The sequence below is a fragment of the Rhinatrema bivittatum genome, chromosome 3, assembly GCF_901001135.1.
Source record: "Rhinatrema bivittatum chromosome 3, aRhiBiv1.1, whole genome shotgun sequence".
NCBI lineage: Eukaryota > Metazoa > Chordata > Amphibia > Gymnophiona > Rhinatrematidae > Rhinatrema > Rhinatrema bivittatum.
In genome coordinates this window covers 135370245-135391166 of record NC_042617.1, presented here as the reverse complement: position 1 = coordinate 135391166, position 20922 = coordinate 135370245, and the positions used below count along the sequence as shown (strand labels likewise).

The window sequence follows — 20922 nt, the reverse complement described above, 5'->3', positions numbered from 1 at the left end:
AGCAAGTCCCCTATGGTTTTATGGCAGCTGGGCGGTTCAATATAGGCAGCAAATCCATGGTAGGAGATAAATGTGTTTGTCTTTTTTCACAATTTTGTTCTGTGGACAGAACACCCCAGTAGAATCAACAAACAAACGGTGGAAGAACTAGACTGGGACCATTGTTGAGGGATTAAAACAAAACAACAACAAAATAGGTGGAGAGGAAAGAGAAATTTAAATTTAAAAAGTTTACTTTTTTCCTGGGGAAAAACAAACATCCCAAATAAACAAAAAAACAAACAATAGGAAACAAAATGGAAATACCTAAACTCCCATGAACATAATTAAGTAATAACCCAAAAAACAACCAATGTACTGGTCTTTAGTTAATATAGCACATAGAACGCCAAGACAACTTATGTAAGACCCTCTAATCACGAGCAGACAATTTATATGGGCAACTCGTTTATCATAGGGGTCTCTGTTACTTTAATAGTAATCGTCCATGAAATTAATTTTTCTTAGTTTTTTAAATTTTCTTTAAAAAGTTACCACGATAATTATAGGGAAACTTCCCAATTGAAATCAGAAAGAACGGGTACTTATCCACACTGAAAAGGTCCCAGATAACCCGACATGGCCATGTTTCGGACCGTCGTCCTGCTTCAGGGGAAATAGTGGAAACCGATTCAGGCAGCCATCTCCTATGTGGCTCAGCAATCCATCTTTTTACGACGTATTTTCTCCGTGCCAATCCTTTTTTTCAAAGGCGAGCTGAATTTCAACCCGCTACGTTTAAACAATGGCGACAAACCGGAAACCTTTTATACGGTACTACCTGAAACACAAGCGCTTAGTACCTCCTCTTCCGGTGCTGTTCACTCCGTCAACAAATGGTAGTTCACCATCACGTCCTCTCTACAAAGCGCTACTGATCTCACAAACTCCTCTTCATATAACAGCGAAACAGCGATATCCTCTTCATTAACGCAAAGGGAGATTTAACCCGATCTTAAGGAACCCACACTCAAATGTTACAAATACCGAGGCTGAAGCCTCCTGCACAGCAAATCAAAGAGTTTTCCAACACATCCTCGCCCGAAATTAGAAATTCACCATCACGTCCTCTACTGACTCGCACTGCTCAATTGCTTGGTGAATACTCGAAAGACGTTCTCCATCACGTCCTCTCCTGACTCGTGCTGCTCAATTGCTTGGCGAATACTCGTAAGACGTTCTCCATCACGTCCTCTCGCAGCTGTCCATTACATCTGCTCTTAGCTCTCGCTGTATAATTACATAGAGCAGTCAATCAATCATGTGTTCAAGTAGACTCAGCAGCAGGATGCCAGGGCAAAAACGAAAGCTTCTTATAACGTGCCTTCTATCAGCATGCGTTAATAACCGATACGGGTGAACTGTGGGCTTACTTAGAAATAGCTTAAGATATTTGGGTGAGAGGAAGTATCTATAGCCCCTCTTATAAGTCTGGTCCCTTTAGAAAAAATATATAAAGTAAGCAGAGAAGAAGGATGTGATTCTTCATCAGTTAAATAGCTGGATAGGCAAAAAACATCACTACTATTAAACCAGGTTGTCATATGAATCGCAGATATGATGCTTGGATATTAATTAGTGAATGAACAATCAAATGAGGGAATACCAATTAATCCTCTCATTTAATCCATTGGGGTCCACAGTGTTAAGAAAAAAGATCCAAAAATGTTCCCGTCGGTTTAACAAAGCCTGTATGTCTCCTCCTCTGGGATTCTGATCAACCTGTTCCAAAATGGACCAACGCAAATTGGTGAATTGGTGGTGCTCATTCATGCAATGTTGCACTAGTGGTGCTGCAAGTTTCAATGTCTTAATGGGGATCCGGCACAATAGATTAACTACATGTGATTCAATGGGTGTTATTTATGTAATACAATGTCCTTGCAGCCTGGTCTATGTCTATGTCGGCCGCACCAAGAGAAAAATCCGTACACGGCTCATTGAGCATAGGAGTTGCATTAAGACATTGAAACTTGAATAATATAATATGCCAATATTCATCCATTAATGCATCTTTAATTCAGTGCCTGGTATTCTGCTTATTTATTATAGAAAGATATAAATTGAGTAGGTTATAATGAATTGACATTGCTTAGAATAGCAAAATATAAGCAAGAGGGGTTTTAGAAAATAATACAGGACCCTGTTACATACAGCTTATGATTCAAAATATTAATATGACATACCAAAGAGGAATGCCAGAAGATGTGCAGTAATGGTCTAGCTGTGAAAGTTCCAATTATAATCAGTCTGAGAAATTTGTAGTGATAGTCTGTTAAAGAGGTTGCAAAAAAAGAGAGGAGCTATTTTATAGGATGTATATTAGCCAATATATTGGGTTTTCTTTCTTCTGTTGCTTTATAATATGTATGCAGTTAGCAGCCAAATAAGAAGAAAATTTGAAAGGAAATATGCAATTATAAGCACATATGTAAGTACTGAATAATTAAATTGCAATTCTTTGTGATTTTTGGTTTATGTTATTAATTTTCTCTGTGATCAAGTTTAGGTCTGGATTTATCAAAATGCACTAAATATTGCATGTGATAGGAAAACAAGACCATGGACACACATCTCCACCGACTTTATTGTTGATCTTCCAGCCTCCGAAGGACATACGGTAATATGGGTAGTGGTTGATCGATTCTCCAAGATGGCCCACTTTACACCACTACCCGCCCTTCCCTCCGCTCCCCGATTGGCGCAATTATTTATGTCGCATGACTTTCGTCTCCACGGAATACCACAGCACATCACATCTGATCGTGGGTCACAATTCGCTGCTCGATATTGGCGAAACCTCTGTACCAAGTTTCACATTGCGCTAGACTTCACGACTGCCTTTCACCCTCAGGCCAATGGGCAGGCAGAGAGAACTAATCGGGCTCTGAAACAATTCTTGCGCTCCTACATCAATGCCTGACAGGATGATTGGGCGGCTTTGCTGTCCTGGGCAGAATTTTCCCATAATTTTCATTCCTGTACCTCGACTGGGGCCTCTCCATTTCAAATTGTTTTCGGTCACCAACCTGTGTCCGGAACCCCCGCTGAACGACCTCCTGCAGTCGATCTCCTGCCGGCGCCATTTTCCGTACGGAAAATGATTCGTGGCAGGAGATCGCTCCCGGACCCCCGCTGGACCCCCAGGGACTTTTGGCCAGCTTGGGGGGGCCTCCTGACTCCCACAAGACTTGCCAAAAGTCCAGCAGGGGTCCGGAACGACCTCCTGCAGTCGAATTGTGTTGGTCTATGGCCGCCGCCATTTTGCGGCCGCCATTTTGCAAAACGGCGCCGGCTGAAGACAACACAATTCAATTGCAGGAGCCCGTTCCGGACCGCCGCTGGACCCCCAGGTAATTTAAGGCATTTGGGGGGGGTTCGGGAGGGTGGGGGATTTAATTTAAAGGGTCGGGGGTGGGTTTTAGGGGGTTTTAGTGTGCCGGTTTTCCTGCCATTGGTTTAGGGCAAGTAAGTAAGTTCCTGCCCTCCCCCTTCCCCCGATTTACGATTTTTTAACGATAAATCGGGGGAATTGGTATTGTATCGTGGCCCTAACGATTTTTGACGATTTAAAATATATCGGACGATATTTTAAATTGTCAAAAAACGATTCACATCCCTAATAAATGATCGCGACAATGCATCAGCTTTGATATTCTTGCTTGCTGGTCGATACCTTAGCTCGAAGTAGAAACGCGTAAAAAATAACGCCCAACGGGCTTGATGCGGGTTCAGGCGGTGGGCTTGTTGTAAATATATCAGGTTTTTATGGTCCATAAAAACTGTGATCCAATGTTGGGCCCCCTCTAACCACTGGCGCCACTCTTCAAATGCAAGTTTGATGGCTAACAATTCTTTATCGCCAATGGAATAGTTACGTTCCGCTGGTGAAATTTTCTTTGAAAAATAGGAGCAAGGATGGGATTTTCCTGCTGCATCGTTCTGGCTCAGAACTGCTCCAACCCCCTCTGTAGAAGCGTCAACCTCCACCGTGAACGGACGTCTAGGATCCGGGTGGCGGAGACAGGGTTGTCGTAGGAAAGCGTCCTTGAGAGCTCGGAATGCTTCCAATGCTTCTACTGGCCAGATTTTGATATTAACTCCCTTTCGTGTAAGTGCGGATAGTGGTGCGGTCAGTTTGAAAAAATTCTTGATAAAATGACGGTAATAGTTAGCAAATCCTAGAAAACATTGGAGTACTCGTAGACCATTGGGTTGAGGCCATTCTTGTATACATTTCACTTTGGTCGGATCCATTTGGAAACCTTGTTTGAAGATAATATATCCTAAAAAAGGTAAGGACTCGGCTTCGAAGATGCATTTCTCCAGCTTGGCATATAATCGATGTTCTCTTAAGTGCTGCAAAACTTGTGTAACATGTTGGCGATGCATCTGTAGATCCTTGGAAAAGATCAAAATATCATCGAGATAAACAATCACACAAATATATAATAAGTCTCTAAAAATCTCGTTAATAAAGTGTTGAAATACAGCAGGGGCATTAGTTAATCCAAAGGGCATAACTAGATATTCATAATGTCCATCTCTGGTGTTGAATGCCGTCTTCCACTCGTCTCCCTCCCGAATCCGAACTAGGTTATAAGCCCCTCACAGGTCCAATTTGGAGAATATTCGGACTCCTTGCAGATGATCAAACAGCTCCGCAATAAGAGGTAGGGGATAACGATCCTTGATGGTGATAGCGTTGAGTCCAAGAAAATCAATGCAAGGGCGTAAAGTCCCATCTTTCTTTTCAACAAAGAAAAATCGGGCCCCCGCAGGAGAGGTGGATTGTCAGATAAACCCCTTCTGTAGATTTCCTGGATGTATTCAGACATCGCCCGCATCTCCGCAGCAGATAAAGGATACACTCTCCCTCGAGTCAAAATCTCGATGCGGGGGTAATGTATCCGCGGCCTCCTTGGAGAAAACGTCCGCGAATTGTTCGTATTGAGAGGGTAAATTTCGCAGAACAGAGGTGCAGACAAAACCAGAAGTGGGAGTAGGTCTCCGTAAGCAAGTCCCATGGCATCCTGGTCCCCATTGAGTAAGTCTTAAAGACGTCCAGTCAAATTGTGGATTGTGGCGTTGCAACCAGGGAATACCAAGAACTACTGGGTGAATGGCTTTCTAAGGACATAGAAGGTGATTTGTTCTGTATGATCAGGCGCAATATGGCAGTTTAGTGGTTCCGTGTGATGCGTTATTTTTCCTGGTAACGGTTCGCCGTGGATAGAAGAGATGATCAAAGGTGTGGAACAGAGACGAGTTGGAATCTGGAGTTGATCCACTAGTTCTTGTAATATGAACTCTCCACCCGCACCAGAATCTATTAAGGCCAAAGTGTTAAACTCATATCCTTTAAATTCAAGAGTGACTTGTACGGTGAGTGGGGGAGATGGGGATACGAGACCTATTGTGACTCCCCCCGAGAACCCTAGGCTTTGGAGTTTCCTGGCCGAATTGGGCAGGTGGCTATACGATGGCCGGACCCTCCGCAATAGAGACAAAGGTCTGCCTTGCGGCGTCTCAGACGTTCTTCGGGAGATAGAGGTCCTCGGCCTAATTGCATAGGTTCCGTTTCGGGTCCCTCGGAAACGGAAGAATCTCGAGAGGTAGTGGAGATGGGAGGCAGGACATAGGGAATAGCCGGGCGCCTCTGTGATCCTAGCGCCTCCCGGGCCCTTTCTTGTAGCCGTCTGTCAATTCTGGTTGCCAATTCTATTATAGAATTTAAAGAGGATGGAAGTTCACGAGCGGCTAGCTCATCTTTAATTCTGGCAGATAGTCCTTCCAGGTAAATTGTTCGCAGGACATGTTCCTCCCAATGGAGTTCCATGGCCAGAGTCCGAAACTCAATGTTATAATCCGTAAGGGATCGCCCTCCTTGCCGGAGATGAAGAAGGTCAGAACCGGCAGCTGGGGATACTCCTTCCATGTCCCAAAAGTCATGTTTGAAAATAAAAACATTCATCCAAGATGGTTTTGGGGATAAAGACCTTCAAAAGCATGACATAAAAGTTAAATTTTTCAATTTCAATCCTGGAGAGGAATTGGGAATTCTTATTCCAGAGGTTCCCAAACTTGTCTTGGGGACCCCCAGCCAGTTAAGTTATCAGGATATCCACAATGAATATGCATGAAATAAAATTTGCATGCTGTGGAGGCAGCACATGCAAATTTATCTCATGCATATTCATTGTGGATATCTTAAAAACCCACGTGACTGGGAGTCTTCCAGGACATGTTTGGGAACCTCTGTCTTAATCAATTCTTATTTTGGCTTAAAATGTTGCAGAAATGTTAATTTGGGCATTAGTTCCAGTGTACAGTTTTATGGGAAAAATGGGTAGTTATGCTAATTCAGGGTGCTGTTGGACATTATAGAATGTACTTTTTCAATCTAGAAAACATAATGTGAGAGTTTCTGAGTTGAAATTCAAATTTATTGCGCATGTAACTCCAGTCCAGTGTTTTTTCTGCAATCGTCCAAATTTTACCTTTACAAACTGTTAGAAATATAATCCATAAGCCCAGCACAAGAGGAAAAACTGTAATATTCCAAAGCCATTTCCATGGAAACGTGGGAGCTCAAAGTAAACAACTTGTAACAGAGCCTGTGTAATAACACCAAAAAGCAGACAAAGCACAATCTTGCTTAGGCTAACAAACATATGATAGAAAATCCCTAAGTGTTTCAAAAATATCCTAATGCTTAGTATAACAGTGACAAAAGGGAAAAGGAGCTGATCTAAGGCTTTTTATATACTATACTGATCAGAGAAGGAACTATCTGTGTACGCATCATCACAGGCTCAAGGATCTCTTGAATGCTGAAGAACCTATAACAGTTTTAGAACACAGGAAAGCTGTATTGGAAATTGAACAAGGAGGGAATGCTGTTCTCTGCCTCCTCTCTGAAACATTTAATAAAGTAAAAACACTTTGAATTGGAAAGAGATCAGTAGAAAAACACTATAGTATGATTGTGAGTATGAGCATGAGATGTTTTAAGTAAACGAATTTCAGAGTAGAGTTAGGACTTGGTTTAGTCAGAGTTAATTTAGTAATAGCTGACCAGTGGTACTGTAACTATCAGTTTAAATAGATGCTGGGAGAAGTGAAATAAGCAAGTAACCTGCATTATAGGATGAGATACATAAAGGTGTTCACAGACTTGCCAGGAATTTTGATCTCGTTTAGAGGAGTGGCCCTCATACTGGAGAGATACATTTTAAAGCCTGCGTAAGGTGGGATGAGAACAGAGTTCAGTTTTAGAAAACCCAAGCTGAATGTTACCAAAAACTCATGGTGAAGTTCCATCTTCGGGCGCTGGCAGCTCTGTGGCCTAATGTAGTTTGAAAAGGCCCAGCTATAAAACCTTTCAGGAGGCTTTATAAGAAACCCAAGTCCTATTGCATCAGTAGCATGGGTTCTTGCATCAGTAGCATGGGTTCTTCTTAGTGTTTGGGTAATTGCCAGGTTCTTGTGGCCTGGTTTTGGCCTCTGTTGGAAACAGGATGCTGGGCTTGATGGACCCTTGGTCTGACCCAGCATGGCAATTTCTTATGTTCTTATGTTCTTATTATATTAATAAGCAAAGACTGCGGAATATTTATTGAGCCTCACATTACACCATCAGAACTGTGTCACCCAAGACACCAGAGCCATTATTACATGACCACACTCAAGATACATCTATTAGAATTGAGAGGTGAATGAAATGCAGAATGACTATGTTCTCATTACTACAGTCTCTTCCAAACATAGCTTAGGACATATTAATTATCCTTTTATTTCCCACTAGCTAGAAACAAAAGTTCACGAAACTGTCCAGACAACTCTAAGGGTATATTTTTAGCTCAATGGAAGATTTACAGAGTCAAGTAGTCAGATTCTCTTTTTGATTTGTTAAAAGTTAGGGAGTAGGAGGAAGACAGACCCTTATGGATAGAGCTTCAGCTGGTGAATGCCAGTGGCGAACCCCAGCAACTCTAGCTAGCCTTGGTAAACAATCTTGCTAAGTATATGTACACACCAACTCAGTAGACATCAGGCCTCACAGGAGAGAGACAATAAAAACCACTTCTGCACAGACAGTGTAAAAGTGGAGCAGGAAACACACAGATAAAGGGAGAATATAAAGCATAGATAAAGGAAACAGGACAGGAAAAGCAAAAAAGAACACAAAAAGAAATACAACAAAGGAAACTTAAAAATTGCACAGAAAAACCTAAACAGACAGAGAAATAGAAGGAGAAAGAGTTTCAGAAATACTTACTAGAGAAAGAGGTCATCAGTTGCATCCACATGTTTTAGGGGTGAATCTGAAAGACAAAGCGTACACAAAGACTCAGTCCTGTAATAGAGAGAAGGAAACAAGAGAGCAAAGCCTACTAAGAGTGTTATTTAAACAGTTATACTTAACTAGAAATGACTGTATTAGAGGGAACTTGGTGCTATAGGTTGAGATTTCTAGGAGAAAGGAAAGAGTTCATCGTTTAGTAAATCTGAGCAATACATGAGGAGTTAAGGTTGTTTTACGTGATATAGTTAACATTGTTAATATAAATAAATCTGTTTTAACTTATTATTCAAAAGGAGAGTATATTCCTTTAATTCATCCCTGCCTCCCCTTGAGAACCTGGGAGACATAGCTTCGTGGGCTATGGATCCCTTTCCCCTGTGGAAGACACAGTTGGGAGAAGGGTATTGTGATGTGTGAGCTTTATGAGGCACCACTGAAAGACCCGTTGTCACTGAAGCTACTAGCATGACTACAACTACAAGAGAACATCACAACCCTTAGCCATCTGTTCTGCGTGGGTGAAGATTATCTGGATGGTAGGCTCCTCTATCTTCATTCTTGACTGTTTCTCCTTGATCTTGTATCTGAGATCTCGTCACTTGTGACTGAGGTCTTGTACAATTCTGTTGTTGTGGAAAATAGTATTCAGGTTATAGCAATCTTCTCCCAAGTCTGCTCCTTTCTATAGGATCCCACTTTCCTAGACCGCTTCCTACACAGCATATTCTGGACCTTCATGACCTCCATGATAAGAAAGTTTACAGGCTTCCTAAGCAGGGGTCCCTTTCCTCCAGAGTGCAGTTAGAAAGAAAGGCTATGAGATTTGCACTTATATTTCCTAATTTGCATGTAAAGGCAACATAATTACATGTTTACAAGGGCAATCTATGCATATAAACATTACACAATACATCTACTTTTATAAAATACACAGTAAGTTTTAGTGCAGAACCTGTATATATGCCTTTTTTAATGGTTTGCATGTTTTAATTTCTAATATGTTTGTGGAGTTGGCCAATAAACTAAATATTGAGTGTAAGGAATTCAAGGCATGTGTAGATGTTGAACTCATTATCTGAAGCCTTTTCCTATCTTTTAGTGGTCTTAGCTCTTCACCTCTATTGTTGGTGTGTAATTGGAGAGGGTAAGATCCTTCTGTCACCACAATACACTCATTTGCGTCTGCCTCCTATGTAATTGAAGACTTACTATGTACTCCATTTGATGCTAATAATGTCTGGATGGGAAGCAACTTGTAATGAGCTCAGTATCGGTGGGCCCTTAGTGCTGTGCTGTCCCGCTAGGCCCATGCTGACAACTGGAAGACATAACCCTGCAGTGAGACAGACGAGGTTCACCTATATCAGCCGCCTCCCCCACAGGTTGAACCCTTGGGTACTGACAGCCAGCAGGACTTAGGTGGGTCCCTAGGGCAGTCAGGCAGACAAGAGTCCAATGAAAGATTAAGGTCAGGGCCGGTAGCAAACAAGAGATCCTAGAGACAGGCCAGATATTGGGGCAGGCAGCAGACAAGGCATACTCAGATCCAACACAAAAGATCAGGTCCAAGTGGAAATCAGGGAAGGTAGAGGTCAAAAGCAGAGGTCAAAAACTGGGAGAATAAGCCAAGGGACAGACAAGGAGAGATGGGACAAGGACAAGGCAAAGGGCGGGGCAGGACAAGAAGGACACAGACGAGGCAAGGCAAGGGCAAAGCAGGAACACAGAAACAAGGCAGGAAGGCAGAAACACTGGAATACAGGAACTCAGGAACAATGCAACATGCACTGATGGCTCAAGGCATAGCAAGAGACCTGTTGCTGAGGCGTCTGATGCTCCTCGGAAGGAGCCTTTTGTAGTGGAGTGTCAGTGATGTCATCATAGGACACGGTGGCTGCATTCCCACCATGGGCCCTTCAAGAGCAGGAGCATCTGGTGCTCAGACGCCTAGGAGAAGCCAGCGGGGAGCGGCAGCAAGGAGAAGTGTGAGCTTCTTGGTGGCGTTTGTTGGCTGAGGCATCATCCTGGCCATAAGAAGCATCCGGCGGCATCGGGGGTGAGTGAAGCAGCTTGTGGGGCTGTCCTGTGAACCGCCAACATGTAACACAACTGAGGGAACTGACAGTTCTGACTTTGCTTCAGGTGATTTACCTCATACTCTGAAGTGTTGCTTTCTGTGGGTCCTTCTCCATTACAAGGAGTGCAGGTGGGAGAGGGGACAAGATGATGGCAACATCTAGGATTCCTTGATATTTCACAGCTGGGAGCTGTAATGATAAAGCCTTCAAATATTCCTTTTGCCTACATATCTGATAGAAGACAGGGGCCCTGAAGGAACCGCTGTACTGACAAGCTGACTTCCATTGGTATGTGGGTCTTCCAGAGATATTGGTATTGGTAAGGTGATAAAGGGATTTCTAGTTGGAAGCAGAGACCTCTGTGACAGATAGCTGGCCCTTTCCATTGAAGAGAGTTGGTGTGTGGAAGGAGAAGGTAAGGATTTTGCATTTAGTCATATCAGCCACCCTTTGAACTCTAGGTAGGCTCACATTTGAGTAAGACTGAATTGGTGCCCTATTTTTTTCATTGACATAACCAGTTTTGAAGAGATAGAGGTAGATGATTAGAACTTCTTTTGTGAAGAATTCCTAACATCACATCTATATGATATCTCTTCTCTGCTGGAAGAAGTCCTTTTTGTGAAAGGTCCACTAAATTCCAGTGTGATGTTAGTCGTGGTGCAACAGATAAGATGTTTCCCCTCTATAGGCTATTCTGATGTTTATAGCCTGGCCACACTCATATCTTTGTCACTTGGAGTATGTAAGACCTAAGTGATGATTTACTGTTCTGTTACACTGTGCCCATGAAAACAAGGACACTCAGGGAAGCTATGTCTAGAATCGTGACTCAAATAAACTAGAGCTAAATTGAGGAAGCTGTGAGGGTAGATGAGTTGAGGATAGAGGTTAGAACTGCATATCCAACTATATGTAGAGCAGAATGTGAGAGTGAGTGCAGTAGGCTATACTGGAAGGGGCTAGACTCTGGGACAAAATGGTACATAGCACACCAAAGAAGACACATACAAAAAGTAATAATTATAACATTTTTATAAAAAATACTAATGTAAAAACTTAGGAATCAATATTCAGTGGCATTTAGTTGGATAACTTACTAGTTATCCAAATAAATGCTGACTTTTCAATATTTCCCTCAATTATCCAGTTAAAGATTAGCCAGAAAACTCATTATCCAGCTAAAATTTAGCTAGATTAATTAGGGGCATTCTGGAGCAGAATTAATTTAGCTGGATAAATTATCCAGCTAACCCCAATATTCAGAGTTAGCTGGATGACTTAGCTGGCTAGCTCTAGTCATACTATAAATTAGTCCTAAAGCTAGTCAGATAAACTTATCCAGCTATCTTTAAAATAGCTGGCAATATTCAATAGTATAGCTACTACTGACTATCTCTCCAAAGTTAGCCGGATACGTTTCTCCGGCTAACTTTGTAATACAGCCAGTGACTGAATATTTCCCTCTCTACAAAATTTTAAATAAAAAAAGGGGATAGGTTTGGAAAATCTGAGGACATAACTATTTTCATAAATAAATGTCCCCAGAAACCTTAACGTGTGAATTTTCAAAAGCCGGCGCACACCAATACCGGGAGATGCGCACGTGGAAGAGCCAGGTTTGAGTAAAGGGCTGGGCATGGGGTGTGGGAGGGGCATGGGCAGCCCCAGCCAGCCGGCCTGCGCAACTTACTACTGCTTGGAAGAGCAGTTAAGTAGAAAACAAAAAAAATGAAGGGTAGTTAGGTAGGTTTTAGGTGTCGGGGAGGATAGGGGAAAAGGGAGGCAGATTAACTAGGGGGTTAGGAAGTTCCCTCCCAGTCCGCTTCTTCATTGGAGCGGACTGGGGGGGGGGGGTTAGGAAGTTCCCTCCCAGTCTGCTTCTTTATTGGAGCTGACTGGGAGGGAACTGGGGAAATACCCGATCGCATCACCGCGCAGAAGTTATCAAATTTCCCCCCTTGCACGTGTGCCGATATAAAATCAGGCGCACATGTGCGCGCGGGTAGCTGATTTTATAACATGCACGTCTCGACACATGCCTGTTATAAAATTGGCACGTCCATGTGCATGCGCCGGGAACTGCACGCACATGGACGCCCGTGTGCGTGTTATAAAATCTACCTTTAAGAGGACAGGTAGGATTATGGGCTGTGAGCTGAAGAGGTTGTCTCATGCCCACAGGCATAGGAGCAGCTGTGTAGCCCTCTTGAGCCTGCACTATATACTCCCACCTCAGCCATCAGCCTCCTGAGATTAGCGTGCAGTGCACCTCACCCAACTCGTCCCCCGTCCTCTGAAATACAGACCCGTTAGCAGCTAAAGCCTGGGCCTCTGTGCTTGGAGCTGGGGCTCCAGCTGCAGAGTTCACCTCTGCAATCATGAGGTGAAGTCTGAATAAGAGGAAAGCAGCCCAGTGAGATGCTTCCCTCCCTCAGCCAGCAATGGCTGAGTACCCTTAGGTCCTCAATTTATACTGATGAGAAGATGGAAAAAAATGCTCTTAGTTAGACATTGCTGGTTCTGTGACCTCCTGAATTGCATATTTCCATTCAAGCTAATTAACCCTTGACCCATTCTTACAATGGCTGTTCTGTCCCTTCTGAAATCAATATATCCAGTTTGGCTTTTGCCCCACCCTAAAAAAACACAAAAAATCTTTTAATAGCATTTGACACTTTATGCTAAGAGCCCTAGCCTTAGCTATCCTTTACTTTGTGCCATCACCCCTGGAGTTTTCCTAGTGCCATAAGGGTGTTGGTACTGTCCTCTGAAGCTCCTAGCAGGGTTGTGCTTCTCTGACAGCTGTGACTATTGGGCTGTGCACCGCCCCAGTGTGCCCATATTCGAGAATGAACTTTAACACGTGAAACATTTTCTCAGGCTTCTTTGCAAAATTGCAGGCAGTGTGCGAGCAGCTGCATCGAGTTTATGTGGTTTTGCACATTCACCCCAGTTGCCATCTTTTTTTAACCCCCTAATTCCATGGAGGCACTAATGTCCCAGGGTTAGCATGCTCTACGATTGTGAGGACCTGCCAGGCCTCCCTCATGATACAGGCATTTCTGCAGACTCCTTGGATGGTAAGCAGCATGTCCTCATTGGCCACTACTATGGAGGCCAGACTAGTCATGTCTCCGGTGGTGAAATTCAGCTGTCTTGTGGGGGTGGTGAGGCTCTGTTTTGGAATGTGCCTAGGCCAGCTAAACTGGAAATGCATGTGCATATTACATTTTCCAAGTATGTGCTAAACTTTGCATGTATTTAAGTACGTGCGTATAAAACCTGTGCAGATAGGTCCCTGAAGGTTCTAAAATACCATATTGATTCTTCATGGACCTAAACTGTGTATATGGGGCCGCATGGTCATGTTTGAAAGTAATCCTCTTTACATTTAAATATGAATCATTTAATAACCCTTTAAAAAAGTTTGAAATGTATTTCCCTAGGGGTTACCTGTACAAGACAGAAATGTATGTAACCCCATCTTTGGGTAGCTGCTAACCCATATGGGGCCATAAAAGAATTTGTCTGTTTTGGGGCTGGGTCACTCCGGCTAGCTTGTACACAAATCTCTTTCTCCAGGGCCTGAGTCATTTGTTGGTGCGGGGAAAGGAATTCCCTTTCAGGGTCCAGAGTGACAGAGACAGAGTGTTTTCATTTCCTGGGAGAGGGGTACTTGTTCTCACTGTGTGTGCTGTGCGTGCCAAAGAAATAAGAACTTAAGAACATGCGAACATGCCATACTGGGTCAGACCAAGGGTCCATCAAGCCCAGCATCCTGTATCCAACAGTGGGCAATCCAGGCCATAAGAACCTGGCAAGTACCCAAAAACTAAGTCTACTCCATGTTACCATTGCTAATGGCAGTGACTATTCTCTAAGTGAACTTAATTAATAGCAGGTAATGGACTTCATGTCCAAGAACTTATCCAATCCTTTTTTAAACACAGCTAAACTAACCGCTGTTACCACATCCTCTGGTAACAAATTCCAGAGTTTAATTGTGCGTTGGGTAAAAAAGAACTTTCTCCGATTAGTTTTAAATGTGCCACATGCTAACTTCATGGAGTGCCCCCTAGTCTTTCTACTATCTGAAAGAGTAAAAAACTGATTCACATCTACCCGTTCTAGACCTCTCATGATTTTAAACACCTCTATCATATCTCCCCTCAGCCGTTGTTTGATCTGGCATATCACAACGGTTTACAGTATAACATTAGGTCTTATAAGAGTTAGGCATCTTATTTTACATTGTAACTTTGTATCATCTGTAACAATATAATTTACGTTAATAGTAGTAATAACAATGGTCTCAGTTACCAGGGTCAGGGAAACATCCACCCTCCAGAGCTGGATTAAGTGGAGTTCCCAGGTGGGTAAGGTATCTCTGGTTGGGCAGGATAACCCCGTCCAAAAACTGATAAAAGGTAAAAATATGGTCTCTGCACAGAGAATCAAAATCATCTCTCTCCCCAGATGGGTGTTCTCAATGGTCTCAAAGTGGTTCTTATTCACAGTTAATTGATCTTCCTTATTCTCCTTCTCTATCAGACAAAACCATGATGAGAGGGATCCCTTCTGGAACAAGCAGCTCGAGTTGTTCCTTGGTAGGGCAGGAAGAGGAGCAGCCAAAACTTCCTCCCTGATCTTCTCAACAAAATTCTTCCTCCCAAAATTGGAGGCAAACACCAGAAGATCCTGACTTCAGGTCACCAACAGTCTTCTGTTCTCACTGAGGTTACAGAAGGGCAGATCTTCTCTAGTCTAGGTCTCCCAGGGAGAGGGTTCCCCATGCCCTTCTGGGCAGTGTCTAGGGGTCCCACCAGGCTTCTTACAAATCAAAGTCACTAAAAAAAATCCCAAAATAACCTGGGGTACAGTCTTTACCCACCAGGAACTGGATGGACAGAATCGATCCCCAACCTGTCTCACAGACTCCAGGCAGGGTTTGCCTGAGCCCTAAGAAGAGGCCTAAAAATCCAGCTTAGAAAAAGCTCCACACACCTCCAACAACTCCAAAAATCAACTGCACTGCCCCCTGAGCTTTCAAGAGAGAGCTGCTTGTAAAAGAGAGTTGGCTTGTAAAAGCCAACCCAGCTCCCTCAAAGGGAGGGACTGTACCGAATGGCACCTCCCTTCCCCTCACCATTCCAATCTCCACTGTCTCTTGCTAAATGAGTTAACTCAGGGCATTACCGCTAATGAGCCTGGTAGGGCCATTACATGTAGAAATGATATTCCTCTTTTGAGCCTATTGTTTTGTATTTATTTTATCTGAGTTGAGGAGGATGAGGTGGTTGCCCCCTTTAAATTTTTGCAGGTTGCTGAGGGATACAGGCAACAGTGGGTAATGCTGTAGTCAGACCTAAGGTTAGGTCAATGATGGGTAGATAGAGGTGATAGGAGAGGCGGTCCAGGCAGTGTGGTGGGTGAACTGGGGCTGTGAAGAGATATGTCAGATGGCTTGTAAAAGCCAACCCAGCTCCCTCAAAGGGAGGGACTGTACCGAATGGCACCTCCCTTCCCCTCACCATTCCAATCTCCACTGTCTCTTGCTAAATGAGTTAACTCAGGGCATTACCGCTAATGAGCCTGGTAGGGCCATTACATGTAGAAATGATATTCCTCTTTTGAGCCTATTGTTTTGTATTTATTTTATCTGAGTTGAGGAGGATGAGGTGGTTGCCCCCTTTAAATTTTTGCAGGTTGCTGAGGGATACAGGCAACAGTGGGTAATGCTGTAGTCAGACCTAAGGTTAGGTCAATGATGGGTAGATAGAGGTGATAGGAGAGGCGGTCCAGGCAGTGTGGTGGGTGAACTGGGGCTGTGAAGAGATATGTCAGATGGCACAGGGTTGGCTTCCTCCTGAAAAGTATTGTCAGTTGGGAGCACCCAGGGAATGATTTAGCAACACTAAACACTTACAGAAGCCACTTTGACTGCATTGTGTCAGCAGCCCAGGGATACATTGGGGAGGTGGTGAGTGATGGTATTAGTGATGGTTAAGGATTTTTGGGCAGCAAGGTGCTGCTGTTGTTTTGAGCAGCAGTATCAGTTTTGGACATAGAGGAGAATAAAATATGGCAGTAGCAATTATTTAAATATTTTAATAAAGCCACTAATTTAAAAATAATATTCAGAGAACATGAAATGGTCTCCTAAAATTTGATGTTTTAAAATCCAATCTTATTTTATTTATTTATTTAAAAACGCTTCTATACCATCGTTAAGTTAATTCACCATCACAACGGTTCACATAAAGGCACAACAAGAAAAAATATATAATTGCTATAGATTACAATTTAAACATGTGCCAACATAAAACGATAACAAATTTTAATAAGAGAAACTATGTGTTGGTTAGAGCTTATATGTTTGGTTAGGAAACTGTTAAGTGGTTCGAGTCTATGTTTAATATGCATTTGGAGATGTAAATAAATAAAATTGTTTGTTTGGTGCGTCTTTATCGATTGCTTCCCTTGTTCTCTTTGTCTGTATAAAAGGCTTGTTTAAACAGCCAGGTTTTCAGATTAGTTTTAAAAAGTTTCAGATTTCTCTGTAGCCTTATTTCAAGTGGCATGGAGTTCCATAATACAGGTCCAGCCAGCGACAGTGCTCTTTCCCTTACTTAAGTGAGGCGTGCTGATTTGACGGAAGGCACATAGTAAAGCCTTATTAGCAGACCTCAGGTTTCTGTGTGGTACATGTACGCGCAGTGCTGTGTTAAGCCAGTCGGCCTTTTCATCGTGGATTAGTTTATGAATTATACACAGTGCCTTATACTGTATTCTTTGTTCGACTGGGATTTATTATTTCCTGATGGATACAATTTTTTTTTAATATAAAAACAAAATATCTGATTAAACACATTTCAGACATTGAACAGGAATATGATTTTATTTTCTTTATGAGTATAAGAAAACTCAAACTATAATGAAATAAGACATTTGAGTTTATTTCAAATTTTATTTGGGGATTACATCAACTGCTAGAGTGCTAGGGAGAGAATGAACCTCAATGATTGAAGACTTCTGTCCATCAAGTGAAATCACACCACAGAAAAATTGCTTGGCTTATCTCCCAATGAACATTTATCTCTTATATGAGTCATGTCAGAGATTCAATCCATGTACATATTCCATTCTGAGGAGGGCATAAAAATGACATAATCTTAGATCACTGAATACTTGAGAAGGAGAAATTGAAGTGAAAAGAGAGGTTTTGTGGAGTTAGCAGTTATGAATCAGGCTGCATCCTAGAAGGTGAAAAAAATAACTAAAATACTGTGAATAAAAGTGAAGTAATAAAGCACAAAACTAAGGGATGGCACACTAACAGGAGCTGTGAACAAAATGGGGTGTGAATTTGTTTTCTGTCTCTGATAAACCCATGAAAAATTAATAGGAAAAGTAATAGTGCATGCTTGGTTGAGATTTTGTTTTGTTTCATAGATAACTTCAATTTTAGTAAGTGCATACACCTATAGCTGGCAACAAAGCAAATAATTTGTAGAAGCCTGGTTGGTGGTCGGGAGTGTGATCAGTGGGTTTTGTTTAGTTTTCTTAGGCTAAGTATAGCTCTGCTTTGCAACAGGTAAGAGTTCCAGAAATCCAACAACTGGACTCGTTAGAAACAGTAAGGTCAATATGAAACCATTTGGACAGATAACTCTCAAGTTATCCTTCTAAATAAATGGCAAGTTTTTAATATTCCCTTTTCTTATTCGGCTTCAGGAAGCCTACCCTTCCAGCATATTTCCCCTAGTACCTGGAGAAGCACTAGGCCCCGGTCGCTGCAGGCTATTGCTGCGATCCAGGCTGAAGATCTTTCAACCAGAAGGCACCAGGAGGGTAGGACGTTTAAGGTTGGGATGGGGGGGGGGGGGGGGGTGGGGTGAAGCGAAAGGGGGCAAATTATTTTTAAAGAAATTGCTTGATCCAGTAGCGGGTGGGCAAGGATGGAGGTGGGGACTGGAAGTGTGGGAGACTGGTACCATTTTTTTAATTTGCAAGAGATGGAGGGGTTTTCGGGGGAAGGTTGCAGTTTTGGCCGCACAGCCTACAGTACCAATTATATGGAGCTTGGAAAGAAGGGAGAGGGGGCTTCTACTAGGGCACTAGGCCCTCAATCTTGGTTTTTTTTTTTTAAACTTTGCAGCTCAGCATTTAACCAGGTCTATTTTTTTTTAATAGAACTGGTTAACGCTAAAGTTATCTGGCTAACTATAGCTGGCTAATTTATATCTAATGATTGCTTTTCAGCAGTGAGAAGGGTGATTCCCTAGAATATCATTCTAGGGAATAAATAGCAGTGGGTCACTTTATGAGAGCAGTTGTCCCCGAAATGGTAGCAGCCCACTTCTGGATGCCAGAGATTTTTTAAAATTATATTTTAACAAAGACGGAATGGCAATTGCATTTTAGTACGTTGACATTTATTTCACTGGAGCAGTATTTTAACACCAAGATGCACAGGAAGACCTCCTCTGATTCACTGTGACTGGTTGCCTGATTCATACCAGCTGGAACTGTCTAATACAATCCCTCATGTGCACAGGGAGTGAACACTAGCTCAATTGAGCATGAAACATTTCTGCAAGCTTCTGTGAGGGTGCAAACTGCATTGTTACAGCTAGTATCAATGCTAAAGCTTGAACTCTAAAATCTTTTTTTTACACATTCTGTGGGCGAATGTATAATGTGTCATTAAGATAAAGTAGTTTCTGGTTCTGAATCCAATGGGAACTGGATTGATTTAGGAAAGGCTTGAAGTCTTTTGTATTCTCACTTGGCATCAGTGTTCTATTTTTACAAGTGACCATGATGCAGACGGGGAATATCTAAACTATTACAGTATAAAGAGCAGTGTATATTAATGTAGAACAACCTTATCCTAATATAGGAGACTGCAGAGAGGGAGTGAATGAGGGAGCTTTGTGTATAATGGAAGTTTTTTTTTTTCTTTTTTAATTTTAGACTCCACTTTGTCCTATATTAGACAGCTGGAGGCCAGAGTAAGACACCTGGAGGAAGAAAATCGCATGCTCCCCCAGGTGGGTGACTTCTTATTGCCAGCAGCAGTAGCTTAGAGCTAGAGAGCAAAGCATGAATTTTTAAAATTTATATAGGATCCATATTTTTCTCCTTTGACTGTGGTGTGTAGTTGCACCCATTATTTATCCACTTAATAAATTAATTACTTTCTATTCTGCTTTTTAGCACGTGAAGAGCAGCAAGTACTTTTTTTTATAATTACTTTTCTGGAAATTAAAAGATGCTTTCATTCATTATATGATATCGGAAGAGTGGTGCAACTGTGTGGACCATAGAAATATTATCTGACTTCTTTTAAATAGCTTCTATGTTAGCTTATTTATATACATAGGCAGCTTATTTTAAAACAGCCTGTGAGGGACTAAAGTCTGAGCATAGAAAGCGCACACAGATCTTAACCTGAATTTTCAAAGCAGACTTACGAGAGTAAGACCGCTTCGAAAATTAGTGGATAGGCATGCACCCCTGTATGGCATGTATACACATATTTCTACTAGGGGTGTGCATTCGTTTGCAACGTATTGGCAATCCGCAACGTATATGCCATATTCGTTGTGTTCGTGGAGGTCACGAAACGTATGGCGAACCCCCACGAATACAACATATCACTAATGAATAAACCCCCACCCTCCTGATCCCTCCAAGACTTGCAAAAGTCCCTGGTGGTCCAGCGGGGGTCCTTTTGGCAAGTCTTGGGGGGGGGGGTCTCCTGACCTCTCCAAGGCTTGCAATTCAAAATGGCTATCGGCGCCATTTTGAATACTGGCAGCCGATGGCCCGCGTGCAGGATATGGCTGCAGGACCACCGATGGGCTACTAGGGACTTTTGGCAAGTCTTGGGGGGGGACTCCTGACCTCTCCAAGACTTTCCAAAAGTCCCTGGTGGTCTACCGGTGCCATTAGTCGGCCCCAGTGACATAGTAAGGACAAAGGCTATCGGCGCCATTTTGAATACTGGCAGCCAACAGCCCGAGTGCAGGAGATCGCTCCAGGACCCCCGCTGGACCACCAGGGACTTTTGGCAAGTCTTGGGGGGGGGGGGGTCAGGAGGGTGGGGGGTTGTAGTTAATTAGATTTAAAGGGTTGGGATGGGGGGGTTTTGGGAAATGAATACATATGTAACTAATGAACGGATCGGGGTCCCCAGAGAATGGATGCAACAGATTTGGGTCCCGACGAATCCGATTACCGAATGGGACGAATCCGTCCCTGCTGCACATCCCTAATTTCTACCTGCTAGGGAAAAGGTGTAGAAGTGTACGTGTACATTTACAGGAATACTTTTGCAAATCAAAAGTATGCATGTAAATGGTTTCTTTGCCCTAATTCCACCCTCTGCCTCTTTGTAGTACATGCAGAATGCATGTGCTGTTTCACGGACAAACCCTCGGATAGTTTTCCAAAGCCAATTTATGCGCATAAAACTGGATTTTATGAGTG

The 20922-nt window shown here is 42.7% G+C and overlaps 1 long non-coding RNA gene across 1 annotated transcript in view; it reads left to right on the top strand.

The window, feature by feature from the left end:
- LOC115087058 overlaps positions 1-20922 on the top strand; it is a 123026-nt gene that overhangs the window by 29129 nt on the left and 72975 nt on the right. The window contains exon 2 of the long non-coding RNA XR_003855413.1: positions 19405-19481. This is a non-coding gene — a long non-coding RNA (uncharacterized LOC115087058). The remainder of the gene's footprint in view (positions 1-19404; positions 19482-20922) is intronic.